Genomic DNA, 17,676 nt, shown 5'->3' on the forward strand with positions numbered 1-17,676 from the left:
ATTCCAAGCTTCAGGAACATTCTGGGCAGCAAAGTTTATTGAACTTGGTGGTTTGTGTCCTTCCTGTGTTCCCAAAACATTGACCAGCCCCACAGAGCAGGACAAACGCTCGATGGTGCACACCCAGGCCCCTTACTGCTCGCGGCAGCCCGCCCCAGCTTCCTGGACCTCTCGGTGGCCCTTGGTCTTGATCCTGATCTGCCCTCCACACGGTTGCTGGAAGGAAGTTATTATGAAGTGCAAATGTCAGGGAGTCGGTGTCCCGGTGCTGTGGGTGGGTGCATCTGATGGGGGGGGAGGGTGGCAGCCCGGACAGGGGCATCAGGTGGGGGCCCTCCTTGTTCAATTTTCAGGGTCCCCTAGTAGCAGGGGTTCCACTCACTGTCTCCATCTCAGTCCTCAGCAGAAACTGAATTTTCCCTGAAACAGCTCAAATGATGAGATTTTACTGGGTCTGGGAAGGGTGGGGGGAGCCCATGAGGAGTGGAGTCGCACCACTGCAGGGGAGCCACGATGAGGGTGCAATCCGAGCCCAGAACCCCTGAGTGAGCTCCAGCCGCCTCACACCTGGCAGCTGTGCTGAAGTCTCCCACTCATGCTCACGCCCTGGGAGAGGGGCAGCATCTCTCTCCTGCTCTGGGCTGAGCAGAGTGCCTGGAGCTCCGTAGATGCTCACCAAGGTCTGCTGCATACCAGGTGACGCCAGCAGAAATAGTGAATGCACTAACGCAGGCTCTAGAGGGCACTGCTGATGGCTCCCAAGTATCCTTCCCTGCAGGTCCTCACACAGGACAAGGAAATCAAACCAAGCCTTGGCAAGGGAGAGCTGGTGACCTGAGGGGTGGTTTGAAGCCCCTGACCGGGGACTCCCAGCCCAGCGTCCACTCTCGTCCGAGCCCCTTCTGGGTCCCCTGACCTCAGGATGTTCAACGGGGATGCGTTTGAATAGCCCCCTCCACCTCAAACGTGTGAACACACACAGAACACCCCCAGTCCCCCACAGGCTGGACACCTGTTAGCTGGCCAAGCTAACTCCATCTTAGATCTGAAGAAAGTGTTTGTGAGACTCTGTTACAGCAGGTCACAACTCAGGCAAGAAGGACATGCTGCAGACTCGTTGCCCCCTTGATCTGGTCCAGTTAGAAACATAAGAAATATGCTGACACCACAAGCCTCTGACACCCTGATAGGAAGAGCTGGCTGGTGAGTCCCAGTAATGAGCTGCACGTCCTTGGTGCCCTGAGAGGAAAGACTTGTCTGTAAAGTCGGTGCTCTTCAGATGGTCTTACATAGAGCTACCTCTCTCGCTCACACTGCTGACATCCGTTGATCTCAGTCTGCTTGTATTCAAGTGTAAAGTAAGCTTCCTGGTACATCTTACATTTGTTCTCATGTGTTTTGATCCAGGTCTTGTTTTACCTCTCACCACCCTTTGCAGAATGCTGTGCAGCTGAGTGACCTTCACCTTCTTCGCCGTCAGGACGTGGGCCGACCCACCAATGTGTGTCAGGGCGACATCTGCTGGTCAATGCCAAATCGCAGGGACCCCCTAAGCGCAGGTCCCGGAGGTCTGAGAATCTGCATTTCTGACAGGCCCCGGGTGTCACTGTGTTGCTGGCCTGGGAATGCTGCCTAGCCTAGTCCTGATCTCAGTGGTTCAGACGGCCACGGGTCTGTGCTGGGAGACCCCCAAGAGCAGGCACGTCCAGGCCCCGGGAGTACAATAGGGAGTCCGTATCCCTGGGGCTGTGGGTGGGTGCATCTTGAGGGTGGGGGTGGCAGCCCAGACAGGGGTATCAGGTGGGGCCCCTCCTTGTTCAATTTTCAGGGTCTCCTAGTAGCAGGCATCATAGCCCTGTTTTACTGTGTGGAACTGAAGATTGGGACACCTGGACTCTGTCATCGTCCTGGTCATCCGGGTCCCTACAGGTAAAATGTAGAAGCTCAGCAGTCTGCACACAGCCCACACCCTACAGACCTCCCACAGTGGCCTCTGAAGCTGGGGCAGCGGCCACCAGACCCGCATAAAGCGTGAGGATGGCACATGGTGGTCACCCAAGGGATCCTGTGAGGGACAGCAGGGCAGCCAAAGAGCCCGGGCTTGTTGACACAGCTGGCTCGTGGGGGTGTCCAGGTGGCAGCTTGCTCCCCCAGGCCATTGCCAAATTCAAGGGCACCTGGCAAGCTGGCACTTTCAGAACGGGGATGGAAGCACTGCCAAGTGCTTTGGGTACCCTGGAGGGAAGTGTCCCCACACAGACTCAGGAGCAGGAGGTGCCCAGGCCCTCTGATGGCCACACTCCCCAGCATCTTTGCTCCAGTGAGACGCCCTGCAAGGATGCTGGGGCCAGAAAGCACCTGGATGATGTCGGAGCAGATTGGGGGTGAACTCTGCCCCATCAGCCCTGCATTCACGGCGCTGTGCGGGTAACAGCCCACCTCTCTCACCTGTCACCACAGGGTGACGTGTCCTGGTGGACCCTGACCAAAGGGACCTTCCAGCATGTTTCACAGATAGGGAGCCTGAGGTTCAAAGAACAAGCACGTAGCAAGGCAGGAGCCGAACCTCAGCCTTCAGAGCCAGGTTGGTGCCATGCTGCTTGCAGTCCGCACCCAGGGTGCCTCCCAGAGAAGGGCCACAGCCTCCTGGTCGGAGAGATCCCACCCCCGCTCACCTTCTGAAGGAGGGCAGAGTCACTGCTGGAACATGCACCCCACACCCCCGCGCTCAGGCGTGTTTCTCTGCCCTGCAGGTCCCCGCCAGCAGCCTGCCTTTTGCCTGGTAACCCGGCTCCTTCCCCACGGGTCCCACGGGTCTTTGGGTCTCAGAATCATCCTCAGGAGAGACCCTGGACCAGAACTGCCCAGAATTCAGATCCACAGAAACTGTGAACTGACAGATGTTCCAAGCAGCTGCACAGTAACACAGTAATATAGAAATACTGTAATACATTCTGATACCAAAAGTTGGCGGGATTGGGGTACAGTCGGCCTTTCTCCATCATCTTGCTCTTAACTTACACTGGGAAAACAAATCACAGCAGCAGCCTCCCATCCCCGAGAAGCCTCCCCGCCCCCCAGGGCTGGCTGTGTACACCAGCCAGGGTGGTGCTGAGTCAGTGGCTGGCAGCACTGACTTTCTGTCCCTCATCGTCAACAAGCCCGGAGTGGGGCCGTGGGGCTGTGCTGAGCCTGCTGCCTGTGCAGGACCAGGGTTTCCTCAGGTTCAAGGCCAGCTGGAGGCCACTGGGACTGAGGGCTGTGAATGGAGTGGCAGGCCTGGCCCCACAAGATCCCAGGGAAAAGAACCCTCCTCCCTGACCTGGTGTTCCGGAAGCAGGGAGTGCTCCCAGCCTGGTGCTCTCTATGCCAGTGATCCTGGCCTGAAGCCCCTTAGCCTGTAGCTCTTTGCATGGTGCTCCTCACCCAATGCCCCTTCCCTGCACCCTGGGCTCCCTGTCTCACCGCTCCCCTCCTGTGAGGGCCCCTCACTGCCCACCACCCCCTCTGCAGGGCCTGGCCCTGCCTGGAGAGAGAGGAAGTTTCTGTCTCACAGAAAACTGGGGAAGTGCCAGGAAGAGCAAGCTGGTGGTCTGCAATCAATCCTCTTGATAAAATGTGCCTTAATTTTGAATCAGCTTCTCTGTGAATGGCTGCAGCCTCATTCAGAGCCTAATCAGCCCCTTGCAAAGGAAAAGACAAGCTTCACTGGGCCCCACAGGCCCGGTGGCTCAGCTCTCACTCAGCCCCGGTTCGTGCACCAGCTGGAGCACGGGGGCCCTGATGGCCACTTTGTCTTTCTGAGGGGAGCTGGCTGCTCCATTCAGACTAATTGCAGGTCTCTGAAAATGTGACCTCAAGAATTTGCTGCTGACAACTTTCTCCAACAATGTGGGCAGGGAGGAGAACGCTCTGTGTGCTCAGCCATAGAAGCGAGAAGAAATGCTGTGATCATGAAAACACGGCCCAGATAGTCCACGCCACCCAGACTTCCAAACTGCCACCAGTTGTTCCCCTAAATTCTCAAACAACTTGCAGTTCCAAACGACATTGCCCAGTCTCTCTCTGGCACCTGCACCAGCTCAAAAGCCTCTGCCTGATTAGGGGTTTGAAAACCACACGCTAAGCATAAATTAGGTGTCAGTTGTTGTTTGTGTCTGAGTGGGAAGGGCTATTTGGAGACACCTCAACCTCCTTGTGTTCAGTTGGGGAGACGCTTGATCCTGTGACACCTGGCAGAAGCCAGACGTCTGAACTCACAGGACAACGGGACACAGCTTCCTGGAACATCTATTTCCTCAAACTCTTCTTTACATAATATAATTGGTAAGTGATTCTAAACCCTTTTCTGTAAAACAGCTGTTCTGTGGAGAGAAGAATTAATCTGCACGCATTTTAAAGAGAAGACTCGAGAATTTAAAGATGCTTCTGTGTTGTGGCAGCTGCTTTGTGCTCCCTGCTCTCGGATCACACTGGGGATAGGGTCTCCCCTTGACTTTGCCCTTAGGCAGCCCACAGCACAGAGGGAGCTGTGTCCCTCCAGTGGGTGTGGGTTTTAGAATGGCCCAGGCTGGGTGCAGAGCCCAGGGCCCTAAGTTCCCTGCTCTTTGCTCAGCACAATTCTGCTGACTTCAGCAGGCTGGCCTTTCCGAGGTCCCCCCTCCCTCAAGTTTGCCGCTTCTTTCAAGGGAGACCCAGCTATTTCCAGCAGAATGAACCCCATCCTGCAGCCGTCACCTTGTAGGAGAGGGAAGCTGCTGGTCCCAAGAGCTCAAGCCTCTTTTTTCCTCATTTGGCTGGGCTGAGAGGGGGGCATTGCAATGAGGCTCCAGGGCCCAGGTGAGTGGGCCATTCTCCCCAGAAGCACTGAAGTCAGACACGAATGGAGGAGGCCATGGAGAGACCCAGGGAGCTGAGAGAGGAGCGGGGCTGGGGTTGCCCCAGTGGGGAGAGAGCCAGGCCCCGCAGGCTCCCAACGACCCAGGCCTGGGGGGTGTCTGCGTATGGGCACCGACATCACCAAGGCTCCGCCTTTCACTCTGCTCACTTGCTGCTCCTCCCCCAGGTGGCAGAAGATGCTGGTGTGTGTGTGCCAGCCTTCTGCTCTCACATCACTCATCAGGCACCTGGGCTGGGCAGTCTCTGAAGGGTAGAGTCACCTGCCAAGAGGGTGTCCACGCTGAGTTGCAGAGCCAAGATTCACATGCATCCTTTCCAACCCAGTCTCTGGGCGACCTGGCAAGGGGACAAGGGGAGTTTTTGCTACTAGCATCCCGGAGACAGGAGACAGTTGGGGCAGGGGTCAGAGGAGGCAACCAAAGAATAAGAAAGTCACAAGGATGTGAATATGCTCAGTTAAGATAAATGTAACCAACAAGGACCCCTTCGATACTTTAGCCACCATATCTTTATCTCAGGTAAAGGGGGATTCCTTTAATTGGGGCATGTGCACAGTTGAGGCAACAGTGTTCCTAAATGAACCACCCTTATTAACATAGTAAAAATCACACCCACCATGACAATTTACAAATGCCATGGCAACTCCCGGTAGTTACCCTGTAAGGTCAAGAAAGGGGAGGGTTCCTGATTCTAGGAACTCCCACCCTTTTCCCAGAAAATCCATGGATATTCTAGCCCTAGTTTAGCGTATTATTAGGGATTAGTATAAAAGGAGGAACCTAACGCTGGAGTGGTTCTGTTCCCCCTTGGGTCAGTCTGCTCCTTTGCCTTTCCTGAAGACTGCGCTCTGCTTTCCATAAACCTCTCTGCTTTGGCTCACCTCTGCTGTCTGAACACTCCTGAATTCCTTCCTGCTCAGAGGGCAAGCATGGACCATCGTGGGTGGTGGTCCACACCAGTTTTGTTTCTGCTTGCCAACCACAGATGGGACCACGTGAGTGGCTCTCCCAGAGCCCACTGAAAACCAATGGAGATGATTGGGACTGGACAGGCCGGTGAGCCTCCCTGAGACCTTATGTTTGTTCGGCACTTTGCTTTCGCTTTCTCCATGGTGTCAGTCTGTAGATAACGACCAAGGTTCCCATTTCACAGGATGTGAAATCCAGAAATGGGCAGCAGAATAAAACAGACTAGAGATTTCACCTGTCATAAAATCCAACAGAAGCAAGTCCAATTACAAAAAGAAAGAACGGTCTGCTAAAAACTCAAGTCTTCGAGTCAGTGACAAGTTGGACAAAAAGCAAACAATAACAACAAAAAGTAAAGTCCAAGCATTGTCCAAGAACAGCTCCTAAGATCCTAGGCTCAGAAGCTCCCAGGGGCTGTGCAGGTCTTGAGAGGAGCACCCACTACCACAATCATGAGGCCTGGAAAACTCTCAGATTTACTTCTGAGACACTGAGCCACAGCCCCAAAGCAGTGGCCGCTCCCGAGATCATCATCACCCGATAAGCCGCGATGGCGGCACAGACCTGAAGTTGGGCTGGAAGAAACCTCCACAGTGAGTCAGCTTGACGGTGCTGGAGAGTGTCATGAAGGTGGCTGAGGGTCAAGTGACCCAACAGTGCTCCTTGACAGAGCTCTGAAAGGCTTGTGATACCATCAAAGACACCAATACCTGCTGGAGCCCCTATAGTACCAGTGACATGGGAAATTTACTAATTGCCTATTATACCTGTTCCCAGGGAGGGAAGCCAGGTGTGGTATAAATTGTGAGCAAGGCGCAGAGCCTGCAGTAGCCCCCCAGTAGGGCCTATAAGAGTAAACACATCAGTGGTAACGTCACGAAGCAGAATGGCCCTAGATACACTCACTGATCACAGGGAGAGGCACACGCCTTAGTGAAAACCACCTATTACTCACGTATTCCAGATAACGTTACTGGTAACATTAACTGGTAACATTACTGGTGCTTTAAATCATTCAGGTGCCCAGATCGATAATATAGAAAAACTAGGAGTCTTTGATTCTTTTTCTAAGTGATGGCATTCTTTGCCAGTGCATTCGAGTTGTGTTTTATTAACCAGAGTAACGACTGTATTTAACAATTGGCTTTTGTTGTTGCCTATTTTGTGCATGTGTGTTATATATGCAAGTTACTGCCATAAAATTAAAGTCAATGTAAGGATCACAGATGTAATGTCCCACCGTTTCCCACTCAGGAAATACTGTATTGCAAAAGAACAAGCAAAGAGATTGCAGGGCACAGTGCTGGGGTTCACACAGAGATGGAGCATGCTACTGTGAGTTAAGCAAGTTAAGCAAGTTCTTGGGAATGCTTCTTTTTTTTATCAAGTAATCATTATGATTAAAAAACACATTTTTTAAAATCTGTGAGTTTTTACAAAATATTTTCTAGTTTTGTGGTGGAGACAAACACAACCAAAAGTCTTTGCTTCTCTGAGTATAACCTTTAAAGACCAACTCAGAGATGCACAGAATGTTAATGTCAGTGATTTCCAAAGTGTGGTTCTGCTGGCCACCAGCATTGACATCACCTGGGAATGCGTTAGAAATGGAATTCTCACCGACTCAGCAATGCTAGTGTAGGGCCTGGCAAGCTGTGTTTTCAACAAACCCTGCACTTGGAAAGAGGAATGAGAGATTTGCTGAGAGATTTGCCGTTTATAAAGTAATCCCTTGCACATGCTGTTTCCCACTCATCTTTCTAACAGCTCTGCTGATAGGGGTAGGGAGAGAGGTGAGGATACAGGCTGAAGTAGGAATAGGTATAAGGTTAGGAATGGAGATGGGGATAAGGTTAGGGATAGAGACTTCTTTGGTCCATTATCTTCTGCTAACAGAGTACCACAGACTGGCAATTTATAAAGAACAGAGATTTATTTGACTCACGGTTCTGGAGGCTGGGAAGTACAAGAGCATGGTGCCGGCATCTGGTGAGGATCATCCCCTCTGTTAAAAGCACAGACTGCAGTGTTTTTCCTATGCTTTCTTTGAGGATTTTTATTGTTTCATGCCTTAAATTTAAGTCCTTTATCTATCTTGAATCAATTTTTGTGAGTGGGGAAAGGTATGGGTCCAGTTTCAGTCTTTTACATGTGGATATCCGGTTCTCTCAACACCATTTGTTGAATAGAGAATCTTTCCCCCAAGGTATATTCTTATTTGGTTTATCAAAGATTAGGTGGTTGTAAGATGTTCATTTCATTTCCTGGTTTTCTATTCGATACCAAGTGTCCATGTCTCTATTTTTGTGCCAGTACCATGCTGTCTTGACCACTATGGCTTTGTAGTATAGACTAAAATCTGGTATGGTGATGCCCCCAGCTTTATTTTTATTACTAAGAACTGCTGTAGCTATACAGGGTTTCGTCTGGTTCCATACAAAACGCAGAGTCATTTTTTCCAAATCTTGAAAGTATGATGTTGGTATTTTAATAGGAATGCCATTGAATAGGTAGATTGCTTTGGGAAGTATAGACATTTTAACAATGTTGATTCTGCCCATCCATGAGCATGGTGTATTCTTCCATTTGTTAATATCCTCTGCTATTTCCTTTCTGAGGATTTCATAGTTTTCTTTATAGAGGTCCTTCACCTCCTTCGTTAGGTATATTCCTTGGTATTTCATTTTCTTTGAAACCATGGTTAAGGGAGTTGTGTCCTTAATTAGCTTCTCATTTTGACTGTTATTGGCATATACAAAGGCTACTGACTTGTGGACATTGATTTTATATCCTGAAATATTACTGTATTTTTTTATGACTTCTAGGAGTCTTATGGTTGAGTCTTTGGGATTCTCTAAGATCACGTCGTCAGCAAAGAGGAAGAGTTTGACCTCCTCTACTCCCATTTGGATTCCCTTTATTTCCTTGTCTTGCCTAATTGTATTGGCTAGAACTTCCAGCACTATGTTGAATAGTAAAGGTAACAGAGGACAACCTTGTCTGGGTCCAGCCCTAAGAGGAAAAGCTTTCAGTTTTACTCCATTCAGTAAAATATTAGCTGTGGGTTTGTGATAGATAGCTTCGATCAGTTTTAGAAATGTGCCACCTATGCCTATACTCTTCAGTGTTCTAATTAGAAAAGGATGTTGGATTTTATCGAATGCTTTTTCTGCATCTATTGAGAGGATCATATGATCTTTATTTTTGCCTCTGTTAATATGGTGGATAATGTTTGTGGACTTGCATAAGTTAAACCAGCCTTGCATCCCCAGGATGAAACCTACTTGATCATGATGTATGACTTTTTTGATGATAAGCTGTAATCTATTGGCTAGGATTTTGTTGAGAATTTTTGCATCTATGTTCCTGAGTGAAATTGGTCTGAAATTCTCCTTTTTGGTTGGGTCTTTTCCTGGTTTTGGTATCAGGGTGATGTTTGCTTCATAGAATGTGTTGGGGAAGATTCCTTCTTCCTCAATTGTTTGGAATAATTTCTGCAGTACAGGAATAAGCTCTTCCTTGAAGGTTTGATAGAATTCAGGTGTGAAGCCATCTGTACCAGGGCATTTTTTGGTTGGAAGCTTTTTTATTATTTCTTTAATCTCAGTGCTTGAAATTGGTCTGTTCAGGAGCTCTGTTTCTTCCTGGCTAAGTCTAGGGAGAGGGTGTGATTCCAAATATTGATCCATTTCCTTCACATTGTCAAATTTCTGGGCATAGAGTTTCTGGTAGTATTCAGAGATGATCTCTTGTATCTCTGTGGGATCTATTGTTATTTCCCCTTTATCATTTCTGATTGAGGTTACTAGAGATTTTACTTTTCTATTTCTCATTAGTCTGGCCAATGGTTTATCTATTTTATTTATTTTTTCAAAAAACCAACTCCTTGTTTCATTAATTTTCTGAATGATTCTTTTGTTTTCAATTTCATTGATCTCTGATTTGATTTTGGATATTTCTATTCTTCTACTGGGTTTAGGCTTAGATTGTTCTTCTTTTTCCAATTCCATAAGTTGGCATGTGAGTTTGTTAATGCGTTCTCTTTCTGTTTTGTAGGCATCTAAAGCGATAAATTTTCCTCTTAAGACTGCCATGGCAATTGCAACAACAACAAAAATAAACAAATGGGACTTCATTAAACTGAAAAGCTTCTGTACAGCTAAGGAGACAACAGCCAAAGCAAAGAGACAACCTACACAATGGGAAAGGATATTTGCATATTTTGAATCAGACAAAAGCTTGATAACTACGATCTATAGAGAACTCAAATTAATCCTCATGAAAAAAGCCAACAATCCCATATATCAATGGGCAAGAGACATGAATAGAACCTTCTCTAAAGAAGACAGATGAATGGCTAATAAACATATGAAAAAATGTTCATCATCCATATCTATTAGAGAAATGCAAATCAAAACCACCCTGAGATACCATCTAACCCCAATGAGAATGGCCCACATCACAAAATCTCAAAACTGCAGATGCTGGATTGGATGTGGAGAAAAGGGAACACTTTTACACTGCTGGTGGGACTGCAAACTAGTACAACCTTTCTGGAAGGAAGTATGGAGAAACCTCAAAGCACTCAAGCTAGACCTCCCATTTGATCCTGCAATCCCATTACTGGGCATCTACCCAGAAGGAAAGAAATCCTTTTATCATAAGGACACTTGTACTAGACTGTTTATTGTAGCTCAATTTACAATCACCAAAATGTGGAAACAGCCTAAATGCCCACCAACCCAGGAATGGATTAACAAGCTGTGGTATATGTATACCACGGAATACTGTTCAGCCATTAAAAAAAAATGGAGACTTTACATCCTTCGTATTAACCTGGATGGAAGTAGAAGACATTATTCTTAGTAAAGCATCACAGGAATGGAGAAGCATGAATCCTATGTACTCAATTTTGATATGAGGACAATTAACGACAATCAAGGTCATGGTGGGGGTGGGGGTGGGGAAAATAAGAGCAGAGAGAGGGAAGGAGAGAGGTGGGTGGGGCCTTGGTGTGTGCCACACCTTCTGGGGGCAAGACACAATTGCAAGAGGGACTTTACCTAAAAAATGCAATCAGTGTAACCTGGCTTATCGAACCCTCAATGAATCCCAACAATAAAAAAAAAAAGCACAGACTGCAAACCTGAGGGCTTTAGTAACACCTGCCAAGTTAGCATCAGAGCGAAAGGAAGAAACAAGTGTGTGAGACAGAGAGGGCCAATGGGGCAAACTCAACCTTTTATCAGGATCCTGGTCCCATCATAACTAACCCACTCTCAACATAATATCGTGAATCACCTCCTAAAGGCTCCACCTCCACCAAATTCCAGCATGAATTTTGGCAGGGACCTTCAAACCATAGCAGGGATAGAGATAGAGTTAGGGATAGGAATAGGCTTTAAGATGGCCATAGGGAGTAGGGATTGAGACTGGAATAGAGATTTGGGTAGAGATGATGATAGGGATCATGATATGAATGGAGAGTGGATTGCCACCTGTGACTGATGAGAAGAGGGACTCGAAGATCTTCTTTCCTTATCATTCCGTCCTTTCAGAAAGGAGCAGGTTGTTTCAGAGGAGTGACCAATGACTTCTGCCCTGTACTATGAAGAATTTTTTGGTAAAGTGCAAGCTTCCATCCCACATGGAGTGTGGCAAGGTGTCTGAGAGTGTGACATCCCCCATATCCATGATCACTGGTACACCAGCATGCCACTCCTCTCTGTCTGCATCCCTCCTAGGTTATGCCCCACCTTCTACAGGGCACCCACATTACAGACTCCACGCTCTTCTCTAAGCAAGCAAGCTCTGGTGCTGGGAAGACTTGCATGCAGAGTGACTTTGGCCAGAGTTGGAAGCCATCTTGTAAGTTTATTGGGGGGACACAGATATTGCGAATTGCTTTGTTCACTAAATTTCAGGAAATTAATTGATTTTGGTATTGAAAAATCACTTTCAGTAGGTCAAACCAGTCTTCTCAGCTTGGATCTCTTTAGTTCAACGCTGTGTCAGGCTTTGTTTAAAAAAAATTACTAGCTCTTACCAATCATTTCAACAGAAATTAAACATATGAGTAATATCATAGTATTGTCTTTATTTCAAAGTAGCACTTTAAAAAGTTTTTTTTTTTTCCTGGTGAAGTGTAATTACCAGGTTCCAAAGTTAAGTTTCTCTTCTCCTCAGATCTGAACCAACTTTGGTATTACACAACCCCAGGGCACAGCACTCGGCCAGCTCCATGACACCTTCCTCTTTAGCCTTGTGATTTCCAGAGCTTCTCTGTACCTCTCTTTAAAATCACAGCATCCTGTTTTACAATAAGCCTTGGAATATTTAATAATAATGATAATAGCAATAGCTAACATTTATTCAGCACCGATTACCCCCAAGGCGTTTTCTGAGCCTCTTACATGGATTGACTCTTTGAACTTCCCTTTTTACAAATTATTATTCTGCTCCATTTTGTAGATGAGGAAACTATACTATATAGAAAGTTAAAAAAACTTGTTTGAGGTCACTTAGCTAATTAATAGAACCAGAGTTCAAATACAATTTGATCTTGGTATTTAATGAATGAGTGAGGAATGGGTGAAAGGGTAGATGACTGGTTGGGTGGATGGTGGATGGTTGAATAGATGGATGGATGATGGATGGTTGTATAGGTTGTATGGATAGATGGATGGATGGTTGAATAGGTGGATGGATGATGGATGGTTGTATAGATTGTATGGATAGATAGTTGGATGGATGGATGGACGGATGGATGGATGGATGGATGGTTGAATAGATGGATGGATGATGGATGGTTGTATAGGTTGTATGGATGGATGGATGGTTGAATAGGTGGATGGATGATGGATGGTTGTATAGGTTGTATGGATGGATGGATGGATGGATGGATGGATGGATGGATGGATGGATGGATGAATGGATGGATAAACAGATGCATAGTTCGGTGGATGAGAGATGCATAGTTCGGTGGATGAGAGATGCATAGTTGGTTGTATAGGTGGTTGGATGAATGGCTGAAGAGATGATGGATGGACCCAGAGATGATGGATGGTTGGACAAATGATGGATGGATAGATGATGAAAATAAATAATAGTAAACAGTACCCTTGGGTCACCTGTAACCTTGCCTCTGTGTTTCTGAGCAGCCGGCTATGAAGTGCACAGATGCAGGCTGGGCTGGCACCAGAGGCTGTACCCAGAGCCAGTGCATGCTAGTGAAGAGGGTGCTGCAGCTTAAACTATAGTTGGGTCAGGAAGCCCTGGATGAGGTGCAGTGAGAGAGAGGGTGATAGAATGGCCCCACCAAGCCTGTCTATCACCCTCCTTCACTGCTATTACACATGCTGGGGCATAATAAGCCCCCAAGTCTGAAACCTGTGGTCAAAATGACTTCTTGCGGAGTGATTAGCCCTGAGGTTCAGGCTGCCCATGAGCTACTACATCCTGGGCTTGGATTAGAAACTCAGCCAAGGGTGAAAATCAACTCTCTAGGAACAGAGATGTCATCTAGGGGTTTGATTTGCAGTTATTTATCCCAATCTTTCAATTGGCTTTTAATGCAGTGATTTTTGGCATCCAATTAAGTGTAATGGACTATTAAGATCACTAATTGTTGTGTGTTTAACAGGAGAAACTCACTCTGGAGCAGTTAGCATAAATCACTTGCTGGATGCTGGTTATTATTTTCCTTTGGAGAAACCAGGCAAGCCCAGTTTCTGGTGTGGACTCCAGTTACTGAGGATTCTTAACTTATTGGTGTATAAACATGGATCCTTTTTCCAACAATTGCTTCCAGGCACGCTGATGGCCCTCATCTCACCCCTGCTCCTCCCATGGAGCAGCAGGCCCCCTGGGTGGGAGCTCACACTGATTCTATCATGGTCTAGATGCTTCTGGTTATTACTGGGACACAGGTCAGGAGCTGACTGCTGGGGCGGAGCCCCATTCCCTACTTTCTTAGCTGTGTGACCTTGTGTTCCATTTGTGTTCTCTGGAATAGAGATGATCACAGCACCTCCCCCACCATCCCCATGATGAAGACTGAGGGAGGTGACCTATGCAGGGCACTGAGGGCTTTTATCAGGGCTAGGGAAATCTTGTTATTTTTTTCTACAGTGTGGTCCTGTTGGCTTTAAACTGTTAAAACCCTAAAAGTAGTCAGCTCCTTCCTCTCACAGCCTATTCCTTGAGTAGATCCCAAGGCATCAGCCACCCTCAGTGCCAGGAACAGGAATAAGGTGCCCATCTAGCCATGTGCCAGGGAGAGGGAGTACTAGATGTCATGAACAGAGAGCCCTTCTCTGCCATGGGTGTATTGTTCAAACCACATACATCCTTATTTTTTTCCTACTCGTCTTATCAATTATAGAGAGACGTGTATAAAAAATACCCACTGATATCTTCTGAGTTCTTCTATTACTGTTTTAAAATTTTTGTTGTTTGCTTTATGTTTTTACAAAATACATACGTAGCTTAAAGAGCTGAATTATTCTAGGACAAGCGTCCACAAACATTTTCTGAAATGGGCCAGGTCATAACAGCTAGGCTTTGCTGGCCCTGTGGTCTCTACCCAACTCCGCTGTTGTGACACAACAGTCATCACAGGCAATATGAAATCGGCCCCCCTACATTTTATCATGATGACAGATCGTGGTGGCCACAACATTTTAACAGGCTTGCAAACTCAGCAAAATATCTCTGCTTCCTCGAGGACCATAGAACACTTTACCACCAAGCTCCTCTTCTGTACTGTGGATGATTTTTATCTTGTATTTTAGTGATTTTCTGTTTTTGTTCTTGTAGGATGCCCTTTAAGCATCAGTTTGCTGTGATGAACTCCTTCAGTCTGTTCCTGAGCAGGTCTTTATTTTCCCTCACCTGGGTCTCTTGTGTTTCTGCCTTCACTTTTCAGAAACGCTGGGTCCAGAACTTTGGGTCACATCTTTAATCATGTTATAGTCTCCTTTAGCTTTTTGGAACCCGGAGGATGAAACTGGGTCTGCGTGGTGCGGTGTCCCGCTGTCCAGTGTCGCTGTTGCCCAATGTCCTGCTGTCCTTAATGAGAAAGATACATGTGTTCTTCCCCGTTGGGATCTGTGGGATATATTCCCATGTGTGTGCCATTGAGGCAGGGAAAGACGAGTTGACATGATTTTTGCTAACACAGTAGCTGAAAGCTAGCTGCCTTGGTCAGCATGAATAGAGCCTGCAGGAGGTAAAATTCCATTCGCAGTGACTTTATGATGTGGTTGGTAAGCCCAGATAGGTCACAGGCTGAGAGCCTGCCTACTGGAGATACAGCTCAGAGGTTGACGATGTGAGAAAAACATTGTCTTAACAGTTGTATAGCTTCAAGCTCTGTGGATAAACAGAATCATAAAGCTTGTCTCTTTAATCTCAATGGGCACATGGAAATCCTGAGTCTTATCCCCCAAGTTTCTGATTTTTATAGATAGTTGAAGCGTGTCTGTAAATAACGTAAGATGGAATGTTTTGAATAGATATTGTTGATTTTTAGAATTGATGTCCTCAAGCAAAGTTAAAATTAGCTAAGAATTGTTAAGAAGGAAAATTCTTTGATTATAGATTAATGGAGTGTACGTGACTGCTTGACTACATAAGGCGGTCCCAAATAAAGCTCATTTGCTACATGCCAATCTGAGATGTAGCCTGCTTCTTGTTTTCCAAAACATTGCAGGAGCAAGTCTGCGTCCGTGGCAAAGCCGCTGTTCCCTCACGTCGTCCATCTCTGCAACAGGACCCATTTCATTAATGCCCACACTCTCCACAATTTCATTTTCTTTCTCATTCCCTCCTCTCTCACCCCTCTATGTTGAGAATACCTGAGATTTTTGTTCCATCACCTTATTGATTTTTAAATCCAATTCTGTCTTAACCATTATTAAGATTTAACTCTAAGTGTGGTCTGGTTTCTTTGCTCAATACTGTTTCTTTTCCTTGATTTGTTTATTTATTCATCTTGCAGATAACCTTTGATTTATTTTTTTTAGAGAGAAATTGGAGAAGGTAAATCTTTGGATTCTTGCCTGTCCTCAAATTATTTTTTTCCTGACATCTCAACTTGCTGGGCTAGGGATGGGATTTTAAGTTCAAAATAACCCTCCACCGCATCTTCCTGGTTTTATTTCTTTGTCTTCTACAATTCTGCAGCCAAGAACTCTGGTACAAATCCAAGTCTCTCTTTTATATAGCAGGGTTGCTGGATTCAGCGGGTAAAGACACACACTATTTGGAGGTGCTTATACTAAACCTTTATTTGTTATACTTCCAAAATTCAAATTTATAATAACTAGGTATTCTGGATTTTTCTGCCCTACTTTTTTTTTTGTTTGTTTTTTCCTTAAAGGCTCTAGAATTTCTGGGCTGCACCTGTGGCTCAGTGGGTAGGGCTCCAGCCCCATATACCAGAGTGGCGGGTTCAAACCCAGCCCTGGCCAAACTGCAACAACAACAACAAATATAGCTGGGCGTTGTGGCGGGTGCCTGTAGTCCCAGCTACTCGGGAGGCTGAGGCAAGAGAATCGCCTAAGCCCAGGAGTTGGAGGTTGCTGTGAACTGTGACGCCATGACACTCTACCGAGGGTGATAAAGTGAGACTCTGCCTCTAAAAAAAAAGGCTCTAGAATTTCTTCTTTATTTTCGGTATTTGAAATTCCATTAGGCATTATCTGTACATGGGAACCTCCCATCATGGACACAGCCGTCTGCAGCCCCTCCACCCTCCACCTTGGACACTTGTGTCTTCGATTTGGGGAACTTATCTAGTGCCCGGTTACGCTCCCTCCTTAGTTATCCCCAGCACTCTCGCTAGATGTTATTATGGATTTAAACTCTTGTTACTACCTAAATAACCTACCTCCAGATAATAACCTCTCTTAGCTTTGGTCTCTGCATCTTGAAATCAGTTTAATAAAAACAATCTCACAGCAACGTCACAAGAAGTAAAGGACACAAGCTCCCTCCCACCCCCACCCCCACCCCCACGCAATGTGCTTTCACAAAACAAGATGATCTATACCCTTCGGCCCACGTGAGTGTGTCAGGCCACAATGGTGCTCCCTGACTGCCTGAGGTTGGGTGGGGTTGTGTGACTTGTTCTGGTTAATTCATAGGGAGATGTGCCACATGTCCCTTTTAGGCTGACACAATTAGTTGCCAACGTAAGACCCACCAGAGTGCACTTTTGCTTCCCCACAGCAAATAATAACATCCAGGTGGTGTCTGCTCTGCCAGTGGATCCTAAGGGTACACGGCAAGGGAGAGGGTGCCTGGTTGACCTTCCATGGCCATGTGGCATGAGCGAGGAATGAACTTTCATTAGATGGCACTGAGCTTTGGGGGATGTTTGTTACTGAGCGTAGCACAGCCATCCTGACTAATGCACAGGGAGAGGTAGAAATCCCTTCCTTCACTAGACTGGGTTAACATAATCTGTGTATCAGATTAAAATCGAATATTGTACCTAAGTAAGTTTCTTGATTAAATTGCAAAGAGGGTCTCTTGGGCACCTTTGTCCTGCCACTTGTGGCTGGGCTATGTTTCCGTCCAAGCCCTTTGAGCCCTCAAGGTACCCTCCACTGCCCCTACACACCACCCCAGCAAAACCTTCTCTGTATGAAGCTCAACGGTAACACACATTGCCCACAACTCTCTTACAATTTAGCCCTTCTAAATTATAGAAGAAGGGCTACTGTGGGGCTACGTAGTGATTGCCTAAGCTGCTGCCAGCCTTGCCAGGACACAGAGGCAGAATCCATCCTTTACTGAAACTTTT

General features: G+C 46.7%; 1 long non-coding RNA gene across 1 annotated transcript; it reads left to right on the forward strand.

The window, feature by feature from the left end:
* The first annotated feature begins 1,834 nt into the window (after window positions 1-1,834).
* Window positions 1,835-10,288, forward strand: LOC128566046 (uncharacterized). Its single transcript, XR_008374370.1, has 3 exons — window positions 1,835-1,929; window positions 2,754-4,326; window positions 9,924-10,288. It is a non-coding gene; the product is annotated as an uncharacterized LOC128566046 (long non-coding RNA).
* Window positions 10,289-17,676: the final 7,388 nt, after the last annotated feature.

This window comes from Nycticebus coucang, chromosome 14 (assembly GCF_027406575.1).
Source record: "Nycticebus coucang isolate mNycCou1 chromosome 14, mNycCou1.pri, whole genome shotgun sequence".
Lineage (NCBI taxonomy): Eukaryota > Metazoa > Chordata > Mammalia > Primates > Lorisidae > Nycticebus > Nycticebus coucang.